The 20,410-nt window shown below is 40.6% G+C and overlaps 1 protein-coding gene across 1 annotated transcript in view; it reads left to right on the forward strand.

Moving 5' to 3' along the window:
• Positions 1-10,541: 10,541 nt before the first annotated feature.
• Positions 10,542-20,410, forward strand: part of TOM1L1 (target of myb1 like 1 membrane trafficking protein) — a 33,744-nt gene continuing 23,875 nt past the window's right edge. Inside the window, exon 1 of the mRNA XM_018073132.1 lies at positions 10,542-10,579. The gene's annotated coding sequence lies outside the window, so the exon portion shown is untranslated. The remainder of the gene's footprint in view (positions 10,580-20,410) is intronic.

Below are 20,410 nucleotides of genomic sequence, written 5' to 3' on the forward strand. Positions count from 1 at the left end.
TTCACTTCACAAAGCATTAGAAGAACACAGCTAAGGAAAGAGGCTTTTATAAATAGAGTTGATGTGAGTTTTGTGCCAGGACACCTTCTGGACCGGTGAAGTGCAGCTGATGCTCTGAGAGCTCGGGAGGGCACTTCCAGGTAAGCAATGTATCTCTGCCAGGCCATCTGCTCCTCCTAGATGGTACTCAGTTTAAACTAGTATAACTCTTCCTCATCACCACCATCTCCACATCAATTGTGTAGCTTAATCCTGCACACTCAGAAGGTGTGGTTCTTCCTTCACTGGAGATTACATGGACATGACAAAGTGTCACTCGTGGAGACATGAAGCAACATTATCAAGTTTGCAGTGTGTTACACAACAGGGAGGGTACTGAGGTCACTGGAGCTTGACCCTGCAGGGAAAACAACACATCTGGCCATGAATGTCTTGTCTATAAGTTCATTTTCTGATTTGAATATTTGCTTTATGGAACCCTACAAAGTCTGTGCCAGCACCAGGACCTAGTGCACTGTCAGTGATTCTGGGCTCTGTTTTGTAGCATAGATTTACAGCATAGATTAGCTTTTGAGGTTTTTTTTTACCCCTGACAGCTTCCATTTTATTGTGGGATAGTCAGGGGTTTATAAATCCAGGGGTACAGAGCTGAATGGAGTTAAGCTTCTGGGGATATTTCTGGCTTATGTGTCTTTTTTGCAGTTTCCTTCAGTTGCAGAGAAGTGGCTCAGTGACCTAAAGGATCCTTCCCTGTCAGCAAGACAAATGCTCCAGGATTGGATCTGTAATGTTCCAATTTCATATAATGAATCATTGCTACCAGCTTGGTATAAAACAATATAAAATATGCAACAGAACAAAAGTACTAAATGATATACCAAACAGCAAGTTTTCTGTACCCAATTTCTTCTCTTTCCAGGACATTTGGGGGTTTTGTTTGTGTTTTTGTTTCAACATAAATTAAATAGGTGTTTAGAAATATTTTGCAACATAGAAGTTCTGGGACTTGATGAGCTCTTTGAAGTAAATACAGGAGGTTTGAAATTGTAGAACTTTGAATGGTGAGACACAACCCAAGCTATATTAGGTGTGTGGTTCTAGCTAGAGAGATGATATTTCAAGTGTATTTTATTCCTCAGATCATTTATTTTCATATATTCATTTCTCTGGTGTGGACTAAGCAAAAGCAGCAAAAGATTATGCACCCTCTTAGTCAATTTGGTGTTAATTTATAAAAGGGTTTTTGGAAATAAAGATTCTCCTGTAATCAGGCACTGAACTCACAGTTGCTGTTGTTCTGCAGCATTTAAACTCTCTTGAGTGGCATTTGGGAGTACCCAGATTACCTCATGTCTTTGCTGTTGTTCAGCTTCAGTTCAGGCAGTAAAATGTCTCATTGCAGGGGATTTATTGTGTGGAAAGAAATGCTGCAAACATGCCCACTTCCTACTGGACCCTCTTGCTGATGGCATTAGTTTTTAACAGTCATTTCTAGTGGATCCTCAGGGGCACTAAGGCATTAATCTACAAAATTAATATATATCTTTGTTCACAGAGGAGTTCGGGCAAGTGTCCCAGGACAGAGTGAGTCTGGGTTTTCAGGGGTCTGTTAGGAACAGAGACCTGCTGAGCACTGAGGGGATTTGAGTTCCTAAATCACTCTTAGACCTCTGAAGATCCTCCCCAGAGGTCTGTGGGTCTGTTCACACAGGATGCCAGCAAGTGAAATCTAAGTGCTAAAAATTCCATCTTCTCACCTTCCCCTCCCCCAAAAATAGTGGCCTTAGAGCAGATCCAAGTCAGCAGATGAAAAGGGATTGAACACAGCAAAAAGTCTAGTAGGAGGAACTTCCCTGAAATGAGCTGCTCTGGGAGGAAGCCAAGGTAATAGTTTTTTTATCAGCACTGTAACAGGACTGCAGGTTACTCTAATGACCAGTGCTTAATGAGCAACCAACACTATGTCAGGGAGGAAAACTGTCCTGAGTCTTGTGGTCATTAAGGGTATAGTTTTTAAAGTAATTTTGGAGTTTAAGTATTTTAGCTTTTTGATGGCACTTGCTTCCCACCAAGCCAACACTGCCACACAAGCACCACCCTCATTAGCCATTACAGGAGCCAAACTTCAAGGCACACATTCCTAGGAATCAAACTTCAGTGTTTCAGCTGTTCACAAAGCTACACATTTCTCAGTCAAATATAAAACAGTTGCTTAAATGGTGGAGCAAGAAGAACATGATTTGACCAGATCAACAGCTGGTATAAAATGATAGAGACCATTGACATGTGTCAGTGAAAATATCAGCTGAAGTGGAATTGCAGTAAAAAAGACTTTCAAGTAACCACACAAGCCTTAAAGAGCAAAAACAGTAATTATTTCCAGAATACCAAAGACCTTTCTCTTAGGGAGAATCTTTAATTTGCTGCTGAGTTTGTATATTGATTTTTTAGATAATTTCTGAAGTAATGTCAGCATTCACTGATAAAGAAGCTTTCAGTGAGGTAGAAAGAGGTCTGCAGGTCTCCTCAGCTTTTCTACTGCTGTCTTTGGACAGTGCTGGCCACTGGGTTCTTCAGTTGGACAGACCACATCAGTTCTTGAAAGTGAATTTATGGTCACACTTCACCAATGGCTTCATCAGGGGCTTTGTTTGTTTTCTGTTGGAAGACAGGGAGTAGAAGTCTCTGGATTTCACAGACAGCACCGTGAGGAGCAGAGATACAATTTTCCTGAGCTTATGTGTTCTGGACTCTGATAGGTAGTGGATAATATTATTGTTTCATCTATGAAGCTTTGCAAAATGGATTATCCAAGCTTTTGTTCAATTGCCCGACTGGGGAAAAAAAAAAAAAGTCCTGAGAGCAAATAATATCTCATTATACCAAGTCAGATAACATTAGAATAAAATTGATTTGATGAAGAATAGCAAGAATTGATTTTTATGCTTGGAATTAATTTTCTGAATAGGGAACCACTGAACATTGCCATAATTTGTGCATTCCTAATAAACCTATTAGCACATCATATTCAGGGCTGAACTTAACCACAGTTACAGCTCCTCTTTTAAATGCTCACCATCATCAGCTGCAGCCAGAAATCTAAGAACACAATTTTAATGTTGGCACTAAGAATATGGCCAATGCACTTTTAGATCCAAGAAGGAGCTCACTTTTTTTTTTTTTATTTCAATTGACCCTCACTTTATTAAGCAAAAAGGAAGCAACTTGTGGGTTTTTTTCTGAGCTTACAGGTATTCCCAGGATACTAAAATAAGGCCTGGCTGTTGAAATGGGAAGGCAGCCCAGGTTTTCTCACACAGGTTTTCAGGGAGCTCCTGAAGCTGGAGCATTGATTGCATGCTCTGCCCCCATGCCACCTTTATCTACAGGAGAGTTAGCATTCATGGTGTCACTCAAAGTGAACTTTTACTGCCCACAACAACCTATTTCTGTGGCAAAGGTCAGATTTGTTATCTATCAGGATGTAGCAGCACAGTGGAATAATGAGTTGCCACAACGAACTGGCCTTTTTGCCTTCTGAATGGGCTTCTAAATCAAGCAGAGGGAGCATTGACTGAAAATCATTGGGTCTGTCTACTTGAAAGGTCATAGTCTGAAATACTGCAAGATCATTTCACCCTGGTTTATACAGCAAAGCAGCCTCTAGTACAGAACTCACTATCTACCAGTTGTTCAGCTGTCTGGCCTTCCTGGGGTTTGAGATGGTAATGGGAAAAAAAAGGAAGACTACTTGGATCTGTCACAGGCCTAAATTAGTAAAGGAAAGATAGAAATCAATAGTGGTTTGGAGCTCTCTCTCTATGTGTGTGTGTATATATATATATATACATGACTTATATATATATATATATAAGTGGTGTGTATATACATATATATATACATAAGTCGTATATATATATATATATATATCTCATATATATGTCATATATATATTTATATATATGACTTCCCTTAGAGAAAGCACACACTCAGAGTCCAAGCAGAGCTGCCTTCCCCAGCCAGCAGTGGAGCTCAGCACAGCCACGTGTGGGCAGTACATCCTTCCAGGCCCTTATTTTATCCTGCTCACCACTCAATTAATTGTACCCATTTCCTTCCAACCTCACTTCCCAGTTCTGAAGTCCTTCTCTTTTCACTCCTCAGTCAGCACAGGGTGTTTCCTAAACACAGGGCTGCCATTTCCAGCACAGCCAAAGGAAGATGTGCCATTCACACGTTCTCGTGGCCTGTGAGAGAAATCTCTCGTTTTCAGTTCATTCACTGATTTTGTAAAATGGAGATGCTACATAAAAGCAATACTCACCATTATACAAGTTAAAAAATAAACATCAGTAACTGGCAAATTGAGCTCTTAATAAACACAGCTGGTTTGGAAGGGTGTTTGGCCCTTGGCATATGAATGAGCATCCAGTGTTAGGCAAAAATTTCTCTAAATCTCATTCCTCAAACTCCTGTTTCTTTGACAGATGAGCCAAAGTTCATTGTCAGTAGTATTTGAAACAAAAAAAATGCTGCTGTTCAAGTGAAGAATGTCAGTCTAGACAGGGTCCAATTCTCTACCTGAAATTGCCTTTGCTCTGCTGTGCTATTTACCTTCATGGTGTCACATCAGTATACACAGCTTTTTCCAGGAATCATAAAAATATTGAATTTTACTGCTGCAAGACGTTGCTATGACTTGCAAAATACCCTGAGCTTCTGGGCCTGAGAATTTCACCTGAGTGAATTTGTCCTCCTGATACAAATCTGTCTCTGGTGCAAGGCACTGTCACCTCTTTGGTGCAGGAGGCAGAGCTTTTTTGGCTGCTGGTCTGAGGCTGCAGAGCAATGTACTAGGAGTAAATGATTCCCACAGACCTTTCCATCTTCCCTATCAAAACCCACCAGGCATCTCTGGATTACTCTTTTCCTCACTGAACACAGAGCAGTAGATAAAAAACCCAAAACCACACACACCCCATGCAAATACAGCAGAGCACTCCGTGTCTCACAGGGTGCTCTCCAGAGGCAGGATAAAAGAAAAGGAATAAACCATGTCTGACAGATGTTAATGAAACACAGAGACTCCTTTTAATGAAGCACTGGAGAGTGGCCAGTCTGTTGTAGTTGGGTCATTATAAGCCTTACAGAAAAAAGGAAAGGACACCAAGAATTCCATCTCTTTTCACAAAAACGTCCATCTTTAAGGATGTTTGGGAGGGTTTTGTGTGGTTTTCGCAGGGAGTCTTCATGGATACACAAGGAGAACCCCCACCTGTCAAGGTGCTCTGCTGACAGGACAGTTCTTGGACACCAGCACAGCTCCCTCCTTGTTAAATCCTCCTGCAGGATTGCAGGAACTTGGGGAACAGTTTCAGAAGGTCTGTAAGCACCACAAATTCCAAATGACAGTTCAAAATAAAATGGCTGGGTTTGTCTCTGTTCTTCTGCTGTAAATGCTACTCAAGCTAGAGCTGCTGCAGAGCAGCTCTTCCCAGGGATACCCAGAAAGACTCTTGCCTCCCTCAGCCAAGGTATCAGCAGGTGAGAGGGGCTGCTGCTGCTTCCAGCAATGTGGGGCTGTGCCTGACTGCTTTGAACTAGATTTTGTGTTGTACACAGCCCACTTTTCTTTTATCAGCCATCACCCAGGGAGATTTAGGATATTTAAACATATTACATTGGAAACAATATTAGGAGGAGGAAAATATGAAACTAAATGTAATAAAGAGATAAACGTGCACAAGGTAAAATGCTAACTTTAAATACTAAAAAAAAAAAAAAAACAACACCAAACCAAATGAGTTGAGGGAACCTGTGGACCAGAAGTCTTATGATGTATTCCACATTATTAAATTAACTTCTGGATTTAAATTTAGTTTTTGTTCCAAGTAGGTTCCTTAAGGAGTTGTGGCTAATTTTCAACACATTTAAGAGTGTACACTGAGCCCTCCCAAAAGAGTAATTTCATTAATTGCCTGGTACTGCTGCTGCTTGGACTCATAATCCTTTCTTTAAGTTACAAAGAGCATTCAAGCCATGAAATCTTCCTTACATGCAGCACCAGAAAAGATTCCCCTCCATGATTCTGCTGTGGCTGTTGACACAGTGGTCCTCTGCAAATTTCAGGATGTTTCTGGAAAGGGATCTGTTTATAATAATATTCATGTACACATGATCCCTACAAGCCTTCACTTTAGTCTTGGTTAAATAGCCAAGTTATTAAATAGTAATTCCTGGTGCTGGAAAAACATCATCCTCCCGTGAGGCAAAACAGGAACAGGGAATGTTTACGGCACTGGCATTTTAAAGCCAATTTAAGGAGGATTTATGACAATTAGGAATAGAGTTAATGAGGGATATATGCACATTGCCTGGCTAATGGTGATTCACGTTCTGCCATCATCATCAAGCTGAAGCAGAGGTTGGAAGGGCCAACTCCTGCCTGTCTGCAAACATTGATGTGGCTGCCAGGGCACAAAGATAAGCATCTCCAACAACACTTCCCAAAGAATCAGTGTGAGAGCAGCTCTAAGTAGTATTTAATAGCCCAGGACAACTGAAATGTTATTGAAAAGAGAAAGTCTGTTGCTTAAGGCAACATAATTAACCCTGCCTTCCACTCTGGTTTATCTACAGAAGAAATACCTTGGACAAAATTTTATCAACTGCGCCGCTGATCTCTGCAAAGAAAGGTTTGCACAGAGGTGGTTGCTGGCTTAATCATGAAAACTCCAGCAAAGTACATCTCACAGACATTCTGCATCTCCTGCTGCAGCTGCCTGTCTGTCTCTGTTAACAGATCACAGTCCAGGTACCAAGTTCTGCATTGTTAATACTCCACGGGCTCCAATTCCAGCCCTGCCTTCTAAAACCTCTGGTTCCTAGTCCTGTGTAGTGATTATTTGGGCATTATCCCTGCCCACGCTGAGACTGGGCTTTCCTTGTAAAGCTAAAAGTCTGTGTGCACGTGGATAGATAGCAGGTGCATGGGAGGAAGAAAGCCAAGCAAGCAAGGGAGGACCCAGGGCAGAGAGAAGGGTTTGAGCTCTCTCCAGAAGTGGCATTAGTATTTTGTGGGAATGGCAGCTGTGCTTGGCAAAGCTGAGCTGAAATCTGGATCAATGGTAGGAAAAAAGAAAACTGGGCCATAGAAAGCGAGCCATCTGATGGATTGAGAGAGGTGGGTATTTCAGAAGGTTAATCCTAACAGAGAAGGCAACAAAACATATGAAAGGAGTCTAATGTGTGCCAGTTTCCAGGGAAAAAAAAAAACAAACAACATTTTTAACAGCCATTCTGCTACAGTGGCAAGCTAAATCTTCTCTTCGGCAACACAAAACACACTGCTTGTAGAAAAGAAATTAGTAGAAGAATCTGATGTTCCAAGTTTTTTTACTTTTGGCTAATTGTAATTGAAGGTGAAACCTTCCAGAAGAGCTCTTCAGGGTCTGGGAATCCATGTGAAATGGGTTTAAGGTCTAATGAAAACCCATGTAAGTTACTAAATATATACCCCCAAAAATTAGGTTTCAGTGTTAGCAGTGGATTTTTTTCAGTGTTATATATTGATGTGTGTTTTCCATGGAGAGGAAATACCAGCCTCTTTAAAATACATTATCCCAAATTTGGCATACTTATTTTATCCATTGCTTCCATGTGGTAAATTAAATTTCAGGGCAATCTGAATTAGATTTTGGAGCAAGTAAAAGGGTCAGCCTGAGGGTCTGTAACCCCATCAATAATGGCGCTTGTGTTCTAATATGAAATTAATTCAGCACATCCTGTTTTATGTGGATAATTTACCAGAGCAGCTTTCGACTTTTCTGAGACTGAAGGCCAAAGTCTCAATAAGTCATTTAAAACATTTTCAAAAAATTGAGATGCAGTAATTTTTCAGCTTACCTGACTCACAACTACTTTTTGTGCCACAAGCATGAGATAGAATCACTTCACTCCTTTTTAAGCCCTGCACTATTTAAAGCCTGTACTGGTTTAATTATTTTCTTTTTTTAAAGAGCAGCTATGAATTGTTGGCTGTGACTGATAAGCAGGGCAGCAGGAAACACACTGTATCTTTGTAGCTTCCAAGTGTGCTTACTACTATAAAAACCAGCTTGATGCAGACTTAAACCCAAGCTGCTGGTGCAGACTCTTAGCAGGAAAGCCCTCAGAGGAAGGGATGTGCACAGAAGAAAAGCAGAGTTGATTGAAACAAGGAGGTCTGAAATTAAATGCAATGTTTCTAGTCTTTGTTACAAAACCAGGAGATGTGTCTGACCTTATTCTTCTCCCTCTGGCCAGCTGCTTGGATAGATTTTTATTTTTTTTCCTGTGCAATCATCTTGAAATTTTTCAGGAAGGTTTTGCTTGTGTCTGTGGGATATTGTAGGTTGGATAAAAATTCCATCTGTGTTTCAAGTACGCTTCAAATAAATTTAAAACTTGAAACAGTTTGATCTTTCATTAACTTTCTGTACTAACTCTGTTGCTAAATTCTTCTGGTTGCTCTCATCTTGCCCTTTCAGTATTTCTGCAGAACTAAAACCAGGGGTAAAGCATAAGCACTGTAAATTTTCTTCTGCCAAGGGGAAAACAAGTGTCTGCCCCTGTGGTCCATCTCTTGGTTAGAGCTGGAAGAGCTCCCACGTTCTTAAGTGCAGTTTAAATGTGCCACTATAAGTGGATTTTTGCCAGTCTGGTCACTAAGACCATCCCTGCTGCCCCTGCAGCCTCTTGCAACTTCAGCTCCCGTTCTGTTCTCTTTCTTAGAGATCCTCATACTAATTTCCTCACTGTAGAATTTTTCAGCACTGCACCAAATTACAGGACTAACACCTCTCAAGCTGGGTTTGTTTCTTCAGTCTGTACCAGATGAGAGTTGGAAATAAAAGGTTACTTGCTGTGCCACAGGGAAAAAGTGGTGACATGAATCAGTCTCCACCTCCTTTCAGGTTTGTGGGATTTTCCCCTCCTGCATCTTCCTGGCCTCATGCTCTTTGTGCAGGGAATAAAAACAGGTAACCAGCATAGAGCAAACATTCCAAAGGAAACACACAGTAATCAAGATCTGAAATACAGCTGTGCACAGTAAGTGAATCTTCCACTGGATTTGACTTCCAGCAGAAATCTGTGAAAGGACATGTCACTGTAAGCACACACTTATTTTTGCACAGCAGATTCGTGCCTTCCTGGAGCAGACCTGCTAGTCAGCAGCAGCAGCTGGTGTCATCACAAAGTTCTAAGCAAATACAGTATTATGTCAACCTAAAAGAATTTTAGTTCCTTTTAATATTTCTGTGTAGGGGGCAGTTGTTCTTTTACCATGTACAGCTTGCACAGAGAAACAGAACAAATGAGGTTTTTTGTGGTTTTTTTTCATTTAACAGTCTAAGTTACTGAATCATTTAAGGAGATGTCTAAACTCAGTGGGTTTCAATAACGGGTAAGAAGGTTCTTCAAGTCTCTTGAAAACAATGGATATTTAAGGAAAGCACCTAATGATATAACAAGACCTTTTTTCTGTGTTTAGGAGGCTCTATTTCAATGCAGAAGCATGATATTAAACTACTGAGATCAATCTAGTTAGTTTTCTCAGTGCTGTAGGAAGAGAGTGAGAGACAGTCATGGTTGTCCCTGTTTTTATATTTTATAGGAGCAGTGATCCTTCAGTCTGCTGCCCTCACCTCGTGTCTGGGTGAGGGGGCAGACCTGGGGGATGTATCTGGACAACCACAACTCTTCCAGTTCCCCACTGAGCTGCCTCAAGAGGTGATTGTTTTCCTCAGTGTGTGATGTCACCACTATTTGGGTACTCGAATTTCACGGCCAGTGGTCACCTTCATGAATAAAATTCCCTGCCAGTGGCCTGGCCTGTGCCTGCCAAGGCAGGAATGCTGCCAGCCTGGCTGCCCTCCCCGAGCTGGCACAGGGGCCGTGCAGCAGGTTAATGATGGCGTGAGTGAAGCTGCTGTTACCTCCCAGCTGAGGGTTATGGGCTCTGACAGCGCTTGCTGATGGCCACTGAACCATGAGCCATCTTCTAAAAGTGCTTATCACTTTACCCTCTGACTGCCAAAGCGATTCATGAGCAGTTTTGTGAGGGGGAAAAAAAAAAAAAAGATGTGAGCGGGGCAAAGGAGGACACGTGAAATTTTGGAGGGGAAAAAACCAGTATTAGGCAATGCTAACTCATCAAAATAGGCCATAAAAGAGATGAAACTGTAAGAGAGGCATCATAGTGGAAATAATTACAGCACCATCCATGGCAGTCTGGTATATACTTTTTGCTCACTCCCTGATTTGAAAGCAATTTTTGACATTTGGGCTCCACTAGAACACTTCTGGCCAAGAGATCACTGTATAGTTTCACAAGTATTATTGAAGAGTTGCTGTGAGGTATCTCATTATTTCAGATGAGTAAATTGCATCATAGAGAAGTGATTTTTTTTTCTTATTTTTTTTCCCTGAGACCACAGCAAGCAGCTTTCAAGCCAGAAGGGGAGATCCCAAGAGTCCTGCCTCCTTTATCCTGGTTTCATAACCTGCACTGCACTATCTCTGGTTTAACAAAGTCCTGGTAAGTAATTTTGGTGCATTAAATATAATTTCTGATGAGAAGGTAGATGTGTCTATGCGTGGAGGTACTCCCTGTGCATTCAAAGAGAAGGAGGTGCTGCACAATAGGATTATATTTGTTAACGTTTTGCCAATCAGCCTAAAATGCTCTTTAGTAGTCAGTGACTGTTGTTCTTACCTTGATAAGGTATGTAGAGAAATATTTGGAAAAGCACTGGTAATGCTGAAAGTTTGAAGAGTTTTCCATGTTATCAAGCTCTTGGATATCCCATGTTTTCATGTGATGCTTCATCCTGAGGGAAAGCTGTGATTTCTAAGGATAATCCAAAGACACTTCCATCCTCAGAGCAGGAACTTGTGAGTGTCTGAACTGTAACTCCTATGAGGTGCAGCAGTGCTTCCCACAGCTATAGAAGCATGTATTGACTAGAAATAATACTTTTTACATAAGACACACATTAAACAAAACATTTTTATTTGGGAACATGTAGAGAGTAACGAATGACTGTTTATTTATAGAAGTTTGTTGGGAAATATCATGGTTTTAATTAAAATGAAACCCCTGATATGTTTCCTTTTGGGCTAAGCACTAAGATTTTCTAGCTAAAAATATAAAATCAGTCATTCTGTGGAGTGTATATTTATAATCAGGCTTTAGAAATATAGAAAGAACTGAAAAAAAATTACAGGGGAATAAAGATTGACTCGATTGATAGCTAAATATTAACTGTGTTCATAAGAAGGAGGGAAATTACAAAGGGCTTGGCAAACTGAGTTGTCCAAACTGACTGACTGACTGAATCAAGAAGTTAAATATCCCTGGGCAAAGCAAACTGTGTACCAGAAAGGTCATTACTGTTTCTCATAGGGTTTGGCTCTTTCACTCTGCAATTGAGCTGGGTTTTTAAATACTGTTTTGTATGCAGATTTAAAGGTCTTGTTCCCTGTTAAACAGAGGGGCTTTGAAACCAACTCCCTCTAACAGGTGTTAATGAGTACAAGCAGGTGATCAGGATGTTACTTGTAGCAGCTTTACTGTGTGGTGTTGTGTGTGAAGGCCACACCAGTGGTTAAAGATCAGAGGTTTAATTAGCCATATTTTACTGGGCTTGGCTTTAGGCCTCAAGAGTAAAAGGACTGAAAGAAGAGCAATGGAAAGATTACTGGTTTTTGTCTTCCATGGAGCAGTCTCAGGACTGCAGCCTTCCAGCATGCTGTGAGCTGCCTCCGTGCCACTGCACCTATCACCATTGTGCTGCTCTTTCAAGTTATGGCAGGAGAATTAATTTCCTTTATTATATCTGTATTCCATTGGCACAGGATTTACTGAAGAACTAGAACTGAAGTGAAACACTGAGAAACCAGTGATCACCTTACTGGTGTTTGGGTAAACACATCTGTATTCAAAAGTCCGCTGGTAATATTGCACAATATTGCATATTTTCTCAATTGATTTGAGCAACTGGAATGATAAGAGTGTAACTGCAGCTCAAGTGCCCAGTTCACAAGATGATGGTGCACTGTTAACCGAATCAAAGCTAAGACTAAGCAGCACTTGAAGCTTATTACCATTCAAGTGAGACCAGTTAAAAGCAAGGCCAATTTGCAGCTGGTGACCTTGAGCTGTGGGTGTTGCTTTATCAGATGCAGCTGAAAACGGATTTGTCTCAGCTGAGGGGAAGCACGAACTCTCAGTAAAGAAATTATAAGTAACAAGGCAGTGCATGTGAGGATCTGTCTTGCTCTCAGCCTCTGTTCCCCACGAAGTCAGAAAATTGATGGTAAGTGCACAACATCTTATTGTCCATGGGTGGTTAGAGAATTCCAAATTGAAAGGAGCTGAGGTTATTCTTGCCTAGCAGACTCAGTGCTAACCATATTCCAGTCCATTTGTGTACAGCAATGGAAAACATCATTTATCTGGGATGTCAGGGTTGACATTGCCTTTCATTAACCTTAAACAAAATTATGAGGCTTTGCTTTACTTACCAGGTAGGTTTATGCACTATCAATTTTTGTGCACATACAGAGGTGCAGAATTAAGACAGTGGAAATCCCTCAAACCTTGCTAGGAGAAACCTGCTAAGAGCTTATAGCAGGTATTTATTTTATGTTTTAAAAATTCAATAGACTCCAGTTAATCTGCCCTCTAGTAATCCACAGAATAGTGATTGAGCCAGACACTTAGCTGGTGTAATGTAGTGAAGCTCTTCTGAAAGCAGCAGTCAGGCTGCTGCTCTAAGATATAAGAGGCTTAGGCTCAATTCCCTAATTTCCCACAGATCTCTTGTGTAACTTTGGCCAAATTCCTTATATCTAGATAAAAATAAGGGTTTACAGTCATCGTACAAAGTTTGAATCCTGACAATGCTCACACTTCCTACATGATGAGCAGGAGAGCAAGGTTCAATAGATGGAATGCAGAATTAAAAACACAGTGGCCACACACTAAGGAGGCACACTCAGCATTCTCATGTAATTTCTATGTGCTTTAGGGCAACAATTCTATGAAAGAAGGCATAACCCTCCATATTTCCAATGACAATCCTCTGGTGCTGCTGACATCAACAGCAAAGTCCCCAGTTTCTTACTGCTTCTGAAGGTAGGTGGGAATGAGGGGCCTATTCAGTCGTGACAAAAGACTTTGTGGGCAGGCATGGAAGGAAAATTTTCCAGTTTCCACAGCTGAGAGCATGTTTCAAACCTCAGATTTCTGGAACTGGGCATCAAAAGAGGGACTTCGGACAAATTAACAACTCAAATTAACAACTCTTAACATTAAATCTTTCTATAATTGGTTCAGAACCTCAATATGGATTAAGGAGTACAAAGCATTCGGTTACTGTAGCAATGGGGAACATATAAGCAGCTAAAATTGATGGATACTGTCATTTATAATTGCTGAGAGCTTGAACACCAGGGTGCATTACAAGGGGGTATGGTGGGAATGTTTGAGCTCTTCAGAGGTAATAGTCTGACCTCTGATCCGTGCAGGTAGAGCTGTCTGGGGGGCTGTTGGGTGGAAATGTGCCAGGCTCTAAAGGTCTGCCCTGCACACAAGACTGCAGAATAGGCACTTTCACAGCAGTGATGCAAATACTGAGTGTAGCTGCTCTGCAAGCAAGTGGTCAAGTGAGCAGTGATGCCTGTGCCTTTTGTGTAGCTTTGTGTTTCAATTCGCGATGGAGGAAATTGTTATTGTGGACATAGTTCCAGGAATAAGTGGATGGAAAACATTTTAGGGAACGATTCTGTAATCAGAAAGGATTCTGATTCTCCTAAGCTGAGAGGCCAAAAGTGTAGTTCAGCTCTGCATTTCACCTTTCTTTTTGGGCACAGCTATATGTAAAGTTTAGGAGTCTTTCTGCTCACAAGGTCAGAAGTAGGGAGTGCACATAAATGTCATTGCAAGGAAAACTATGTGTCTTGAATTAGTAAAAAAGATGGAAGAAATCTCTTGCTTATTTTCAGAACTGACCACACTAGGAAGGAGCAACAGACTTGGTGTAAGAGTCTAGTATGGGAAGACCTCTGACATATTGATCATGGTGGAAAAAGCAATTCTTGGAGGCTCTTCCTCACAGCTGTCTTGACAACAAACAGATCAGATAATTTTGATACTCTTCTGCACTAAATATTTCAGTTAAAAAATCCCTCCATTGCTGACATTGGTGCATCGTTACTTGTGGTGAAAACTCAAGTACAGCCAAGCAGGAATTTCTAGTTTGCCTACAGGACTTGTGCTGCCTGTGCATCCAAAACTGTTCTCTACTTTTGGAAATGCCAGAGGGATTCCTGCAGTGTGTGAACTGTACCTTTTAGACATCATGGTGATTGTTTCACACAACATTAAGTTACTTGTAGCTGCATGGTCTCGTGAATGCCAGTGCTCCAGCTCCCTGGGTAAAATGTGCTGCACAGAAATGTTTGCCAAAAACAGCAGCGTGGAGATGCAGCCAAAGCAGTGAGTAGGTTTTGAAGTTTACAGCTGTTCTGAACAGAGATTCAGAGATTTTGACCTTAAGTTTCAGAGGAGTAACCAGCAATAATTTCACTCTGCTTAATGCTGATACAGGGGTTGTACCTTCTGCAATTTCTTTCCTTATTGAACTTAATGTCAGTGAGCTCAGGCTCCATGACAAGGCTCTGTACAACTCATTCTCTTTATGTTCATCCTGCAAAACCCAATGACCTGCAATGCAAAGTAAGAGCCTGAACTCTGTGAGAAATGTGTGTGTTCCCCTGCTCCACATACTGGAGGCTCAGGATGGCCCAGAGGTGACAGTGCCATAAATCTCCATTTAGGCCACAATTATTAATCTGTGAGCACCAGCTGTGCAGAAGCCCCACAGGTCAGAGCCACGTGCACTGACAGCACTCACTGACCACGTCCAAGTGTGGTGGAAGTGAAAGAAATCTGAATAAATACTTTCTGCTTAGGAGAAGGCTCAGTCCAAGCACCAGCAGACTTTGTTTCTGTTTCCAGATTAAGAAAATGGATGAATATTTGTTCCCTAAGAAACAGGGAAAGATGTTCTTCATCTTTCATTGAGTTACAGCATTAAAATCTGCATTTGTTTATTCTAGATATATAGCTGATTCTTTCCATTTAACAAGTTGCCAAATTTTTCTCTACATCCTGCACTCCAACAGTAGGAAAACCACTGCCTTTGAAATGGGGTCTTTTGGCAGGTCCCCATAACTTTGTCTCCACTAGTGGAAAGAGGTTTTGGGTTGGGTTTTTAACTTCCCAGCTCTGAGGCAATTAATGTGTGATAAACCTACAAGTGGGGGGGATTTTTTCCAGAAAGACGCCTCTGGTAAGCAAGTACTGATTTATCAAAACCAAAACTGTCCAAAATTCTAGTTCTGAAATTGTCAGTGTATCTGATTCTGCATTCTCAAAATGAAATCTAATGATTTTTTTGTCTTTGAATAATTTTTGGATACACTTGGACAAGAAGCATCATTTAAACTATCATCTTGTTAAAGAAAAAAAACCAAAAACATTAGGGAAATCCTAGCACTTTGTTTTTTATATGATACTAACACATGAAAACAATACAAAGTGGCTCATTTTGAGGGGAATTATACCATATATTGCATATGTACATTCCATTTTAAAAAAAAAACAAGCCAAAACAAACAAAGCACACAAACTCTGTAACATTTCCTTCCCTGGAAGAGAATCACCAAAACAGAGACAGAACCTGTATCCAAACAACTTTTTAATAACCAAGTTGTCTACTGAAAGAGTGTTTTTTCAGCACATTGGACTGTGTGTCATCACAACAGATGAGACTCACTGAGACTTCAGATAAAGATTCCTGTGCAACAGCATAATTGATGGAGAGCTCAAAGTCATGGCACTGGCTTCTTGTTTTCCTTAAAATCCTGACCTTGGTAGCTTTTCAAACCCTGCCTGTGTTTGCTGTAATGCATTTATTTGATTCAAGCATTTTCCTGAGCTGCTTTGTCAGGTGATTGAAATTATTAGCGAAATTATGACAACATTGGTTATCTAAGAGTTAAAAATTAGTCTTTTACTTCATTATATATGCTCAGTTTGAGTAGCAATCACTGCAGAGTAACCAACTACTTCTATTGTTTACCTCTGCATCACACAATTTATCTAAACTAACAACCTAAAAAAAGGCTTTTTTCTGTTTAGAGGAAAGAGGAGTAAAATGAACACAGGTTTATAAGCTTCCTTAAAAGCCAGACAGAGCAAAATCTGTTGCTATTGTTATTTTTAGGCTGAGAAATCACCCTGCACTCCAGTGTAGGAACTGGTACCACATACCCTGCTCACTGTAAAACAGCTAAACCTCCACGAGTCATTTGTTTCATCATTTCTGAGCTTTTCTGCCAAGCACCTGCCTTTTAATTTGCTACAACCAACCTGAAACATCTGTCAATTTTTTTTCCCCATGAATTAATAACGCTGTAATTAAAATCCAGCAGAGAGCTCAGCTGAGGCTCCTGGTTAATTAGGACAGGAGAGAGCCATGTGAGCAGCATGGCACTACATGGCTTGGAGAGGGCTTGGATTTGAACCAGGGCTCTGTGGGTGACAAGTTCCTGCCAGTCCATGAGGCTTTGGGATATTTGGTGCAGTAGCCAGTAGGTCTATTTGTGGGCAATCAATTATTGCTGAAATCATTTAATTAGGATGCAGTGCCTGAAAATTGTGTTCTTTAAATGTGTATTTTGAAAGGATCTGGTTTTAGCTATTGCCATTGTCCAAACAGTAAGAAAATGAGGAGAAACAGTGCTGAACTCAGCTCTTGCTGAAAGCTGCTTTGCTCTTCAAGTGGGAGTGTCACGAGGAGAAAAAATGACCTTCTTGGCAAAGGCCATACCTGCAGCTGATGTGCAAAGATTGGGGATTTGAGTTCCTTCCAGGATTGATTTCTACACTGATAATTGCAGTGGTGTCCAACTAATCAAGATTGTTCCTGGTGCTGAAAATACCAGCTTGCTTCAGGTTTGATGCAGGTTGATTCCTGCAGCTTATGTTCTTATATCACCTACCTGAGACAGAAGGATTTGGAGGTTGGTTTATTGGGTTTTGTTTGTTTCTTTTTAAGCAGCAGACAAAAATGTTTGTAGTTCTATGCATTCCAGCCACTTACAGATGAAACCATTAATCTGGAGATCTCATCACTCAACAAGTAATCTTTTAATGTTAAAAAGTGTACCAGTTAATATCACAGATTTTTTCAAGCTTATTGACTGAAGGCAAAGAAATTTATATTGCAGCTCAAAGCGAGGTATGAGAGATTGTTATCATGAACTTCAATGATTTGAAAACAAAATTAAAATAAACTGGTAGCACACAGGGATGTGTACCAAATGCAAGCTGAATGTCCTGCTGTGTACCAGTGTCATGTAACTCAGAAGGCATTCCTGCTTTAATTGGACAAGTGTGTTTTACAGCTGTCCAAATTCACAGAGGATGTCCTACAAAATAAACTTCTCTAAGTAGTCTCCAATGTACAGAGACATCCACAAAAATGCCACTTCTCTGACCCTCTCCTACCTTTTGAGAGCTTGACATTGCATTTACAAAGATTTTTTTAAAAATTATTTCAAATTACAAGAAAGCATTGTAATGCTAAAGAGCTGCATCTGAACCACAGTGTGTGTATGAGAAAACCCACTATGGCTGATAAGGAATTGCCTTTTCCTAAACCACCCTTAACTTCGAGTAGCTGCTGCATGAAAAATGAGGAGATTCCTTGACCAAGCTTGCCCTCTGCAGGCCTCTACCACCTCCCTGTGGCACTGCCAGATTTGTTCCCTTTTCTGCAGAGGCAAATTAAATGTGCTGCTAACATAACAGAGTTTGGATTATATATATATTTATTTTTTTACTTCATAAAATAGTAATTACCTAAATAGATATTTGGGGACAGCTCTGTATTCTTAGGGAGACTGCATCCCAAACATCAATTTAATCTGCCCAAATAGCTCCTCATTAGGTTTGCTGTTATCTGGAGGCAATGAGTTAATGGAGATGCTGCAGAAGGGATTTGATTTAACCCTCGAGCTGTTTGTTCAAGCTGAGCTACCAGCAAAGAGCATAACTGGCATCTGCTCTAATGAGGTAGAGCGAGAATCCTCTCGACTGTATCTCTCTTGTACTGGATAACAAGGAAGAATCACACTAAAATAGACTTCTGGTGAAGTTTGTGAGAGTAAATTCTGCCCTGAGGAGATGAAGGAGGGAGTACTTTGGAACTCCTCACCTAATCTCTGATGAATAATGATCTTTTAAGAATCTCTCTCAGTTTTGAACTAAATCAAAAATCATCACCATGGTTTATCATTTTCATATAACAAACAAAAGCAGGTACAGGTCAATAACATAAATCAAATTATGAATATGAGAGTTTGTTTAAGTATTTCACTCCATGTGCTCTGTGTGCATGTGATTCTTTGAAAAGAGGACTGAGGACTACATAAGGTAAAGGTGTGACTTTTTTAGAAACTAAAATAATTATATATAACTGAACTTTAAACCAGCCAAACTAGACTGAAAAAACTTCTGCATAGCTATAGCAATTACTTATATTTGTAGTTGACATAGCAACAACATCAAAATCTCTGGTGCAAATGAAATTACATTGACAAGCCTGCTTGTGTTGGTATAATACATGTTAGCTGAGCCAAGGCAGACATCAGCTATGTCACTCAACACTCTTGTTTCAAAACACTTTGCAAAGAGAAATTATTTAGCCTCTTCCTTCTTTCTTTTTATAACATACTCCACGTGCTTGCAAAAGACAGAAAATGTCCCTTAATAGTAATAATTAAGTATAATATTGCATCTGCAATAATAGTAAAATTTCAAGGAGCACAGTAGGACTCTCCTGGGACTCTGACCACCAGTTCATGAATACCAAGGACTCCAGCCAGGAACAGGCTGAAGAGCCAGGCAGGCTTGTTTCAAGCAGAACCTGAAGCCCTCTAAGAGTTCACAGATCTAGACCAATAGCTGCTTTCAATTAGTGACTTTAATCAGTAAATTCCAGTGAAAAAAAGGCTTCATCGGATTTTTTTTTTCCCAGAGTAGCTCAATAAAATATGCTCTTTGGAACAAGATCTGACTCACACTGCAGGTTTAACAAGGGCTAATTTAAACAGGCCCTTATTTCAGTATCAATGTTAAAGAGCAAATGGATAAAACATTTACGTTGAGAGGATGTCTGTCAAAATTCTGTGAACAAGAATAAGTAAGCAAACTCCTGTTCTGACAGCTGATGTCTGGCTTATATCCAAATGACAAGACTGAGAGAAGGAAAACTGAGATGTGTTCATTAGAACTGTCTCAAATGGAGCCTCCCTGAGCTGAACACCCATTTATTATAGAACGAGTTAGAAAAAGACTGCTCCTACATTCATGGTGTACAATCAATTTGCCAAATAGTTGTCATAATAACTTTTTTTTCATAGATATACTTGTAGGTACACAAAAAACCCCACATTTTTCTCCAGCCTTTCTGTTAAAGCCATCCAGCAGATGGGGCCACGGAGTTGTACAACCCACAAAAGAAAGTGAGTTCATCCTAGGGAAACCTCTCATAATCAGTGCAAATAGAGCTTTGTTAATTCATTAAATTCTAATGTCAGGCAAATAATTTATTTGCTTGTATCATGTCCTGACTGTAAGACTGATTAAGCTGTACTCAAATGCTAGTTAATGCAATTCTGTGTGTGTTTGATACTGAAATAATTACAACTCTCTGTCCACCAAAATTACAACTGAGGTTTTAATTTTCATTCGTGCTACGTTTGTTCCCAAGTATTGTGCAGGTCTGAGGTACAGTCAGGCTTGTGATGAAGTGGCAGTGGAAGTCATTGATAGTAATTGTAGCGAGAAAGTCCCACGTGTGGAAATACGTATGTGGAGAGAGGAACGCGTTAGTGGTTTCTGCATAAAGAAAGTTAGATTTTATGAATGTAACTTGCATGCACTGTTGGGGGTTTCCTCCCTGTTTCTTTGAGATCTGTGCTTCTGCTCCTGTTAAACCTGTGAATCAGAAAAGAACGCGGGGTTTGAGAGAACCTGCTTGCAGGCTGCGGGAGCAGGGGGGTGGTTCCGTGGCGGTGGATGCTGAGGTTGGGGTGTGTCTGTACATGCAGTGGTGCAGTGTCGCGCAGCAGGAGGGGCTGCGAGGGAGTTTCTGAGCTTTGCCTCCTGAAACGCCAATTTTGTCGTGAATTCAGCCACAAAGTCCCCTTCGGGAGGTGGCTGAGGGGGGCTCACACGTTCAATCCCGACCACGGGACAGGACAGAAAGGACCTGGCCGTGTGACCCGGGCGGGT

This window comes from Manacus vitellinus, unplaced genomic scaffold (genome assembly GCF_001715985.3).
Source record: "Manacus vitellinus isolate BGI_N305 unplaced genomic scaffold, ASM171598v3 scaffold_24_pilon, whole genome shotgun sequence".
Taxonomy (NCBI): domain Eukaryota; kingdom Metazoa; phylum Chordata; class Aves; order Passeriformes; family Pipridae; genus Manacus; species Manacus vitellinus.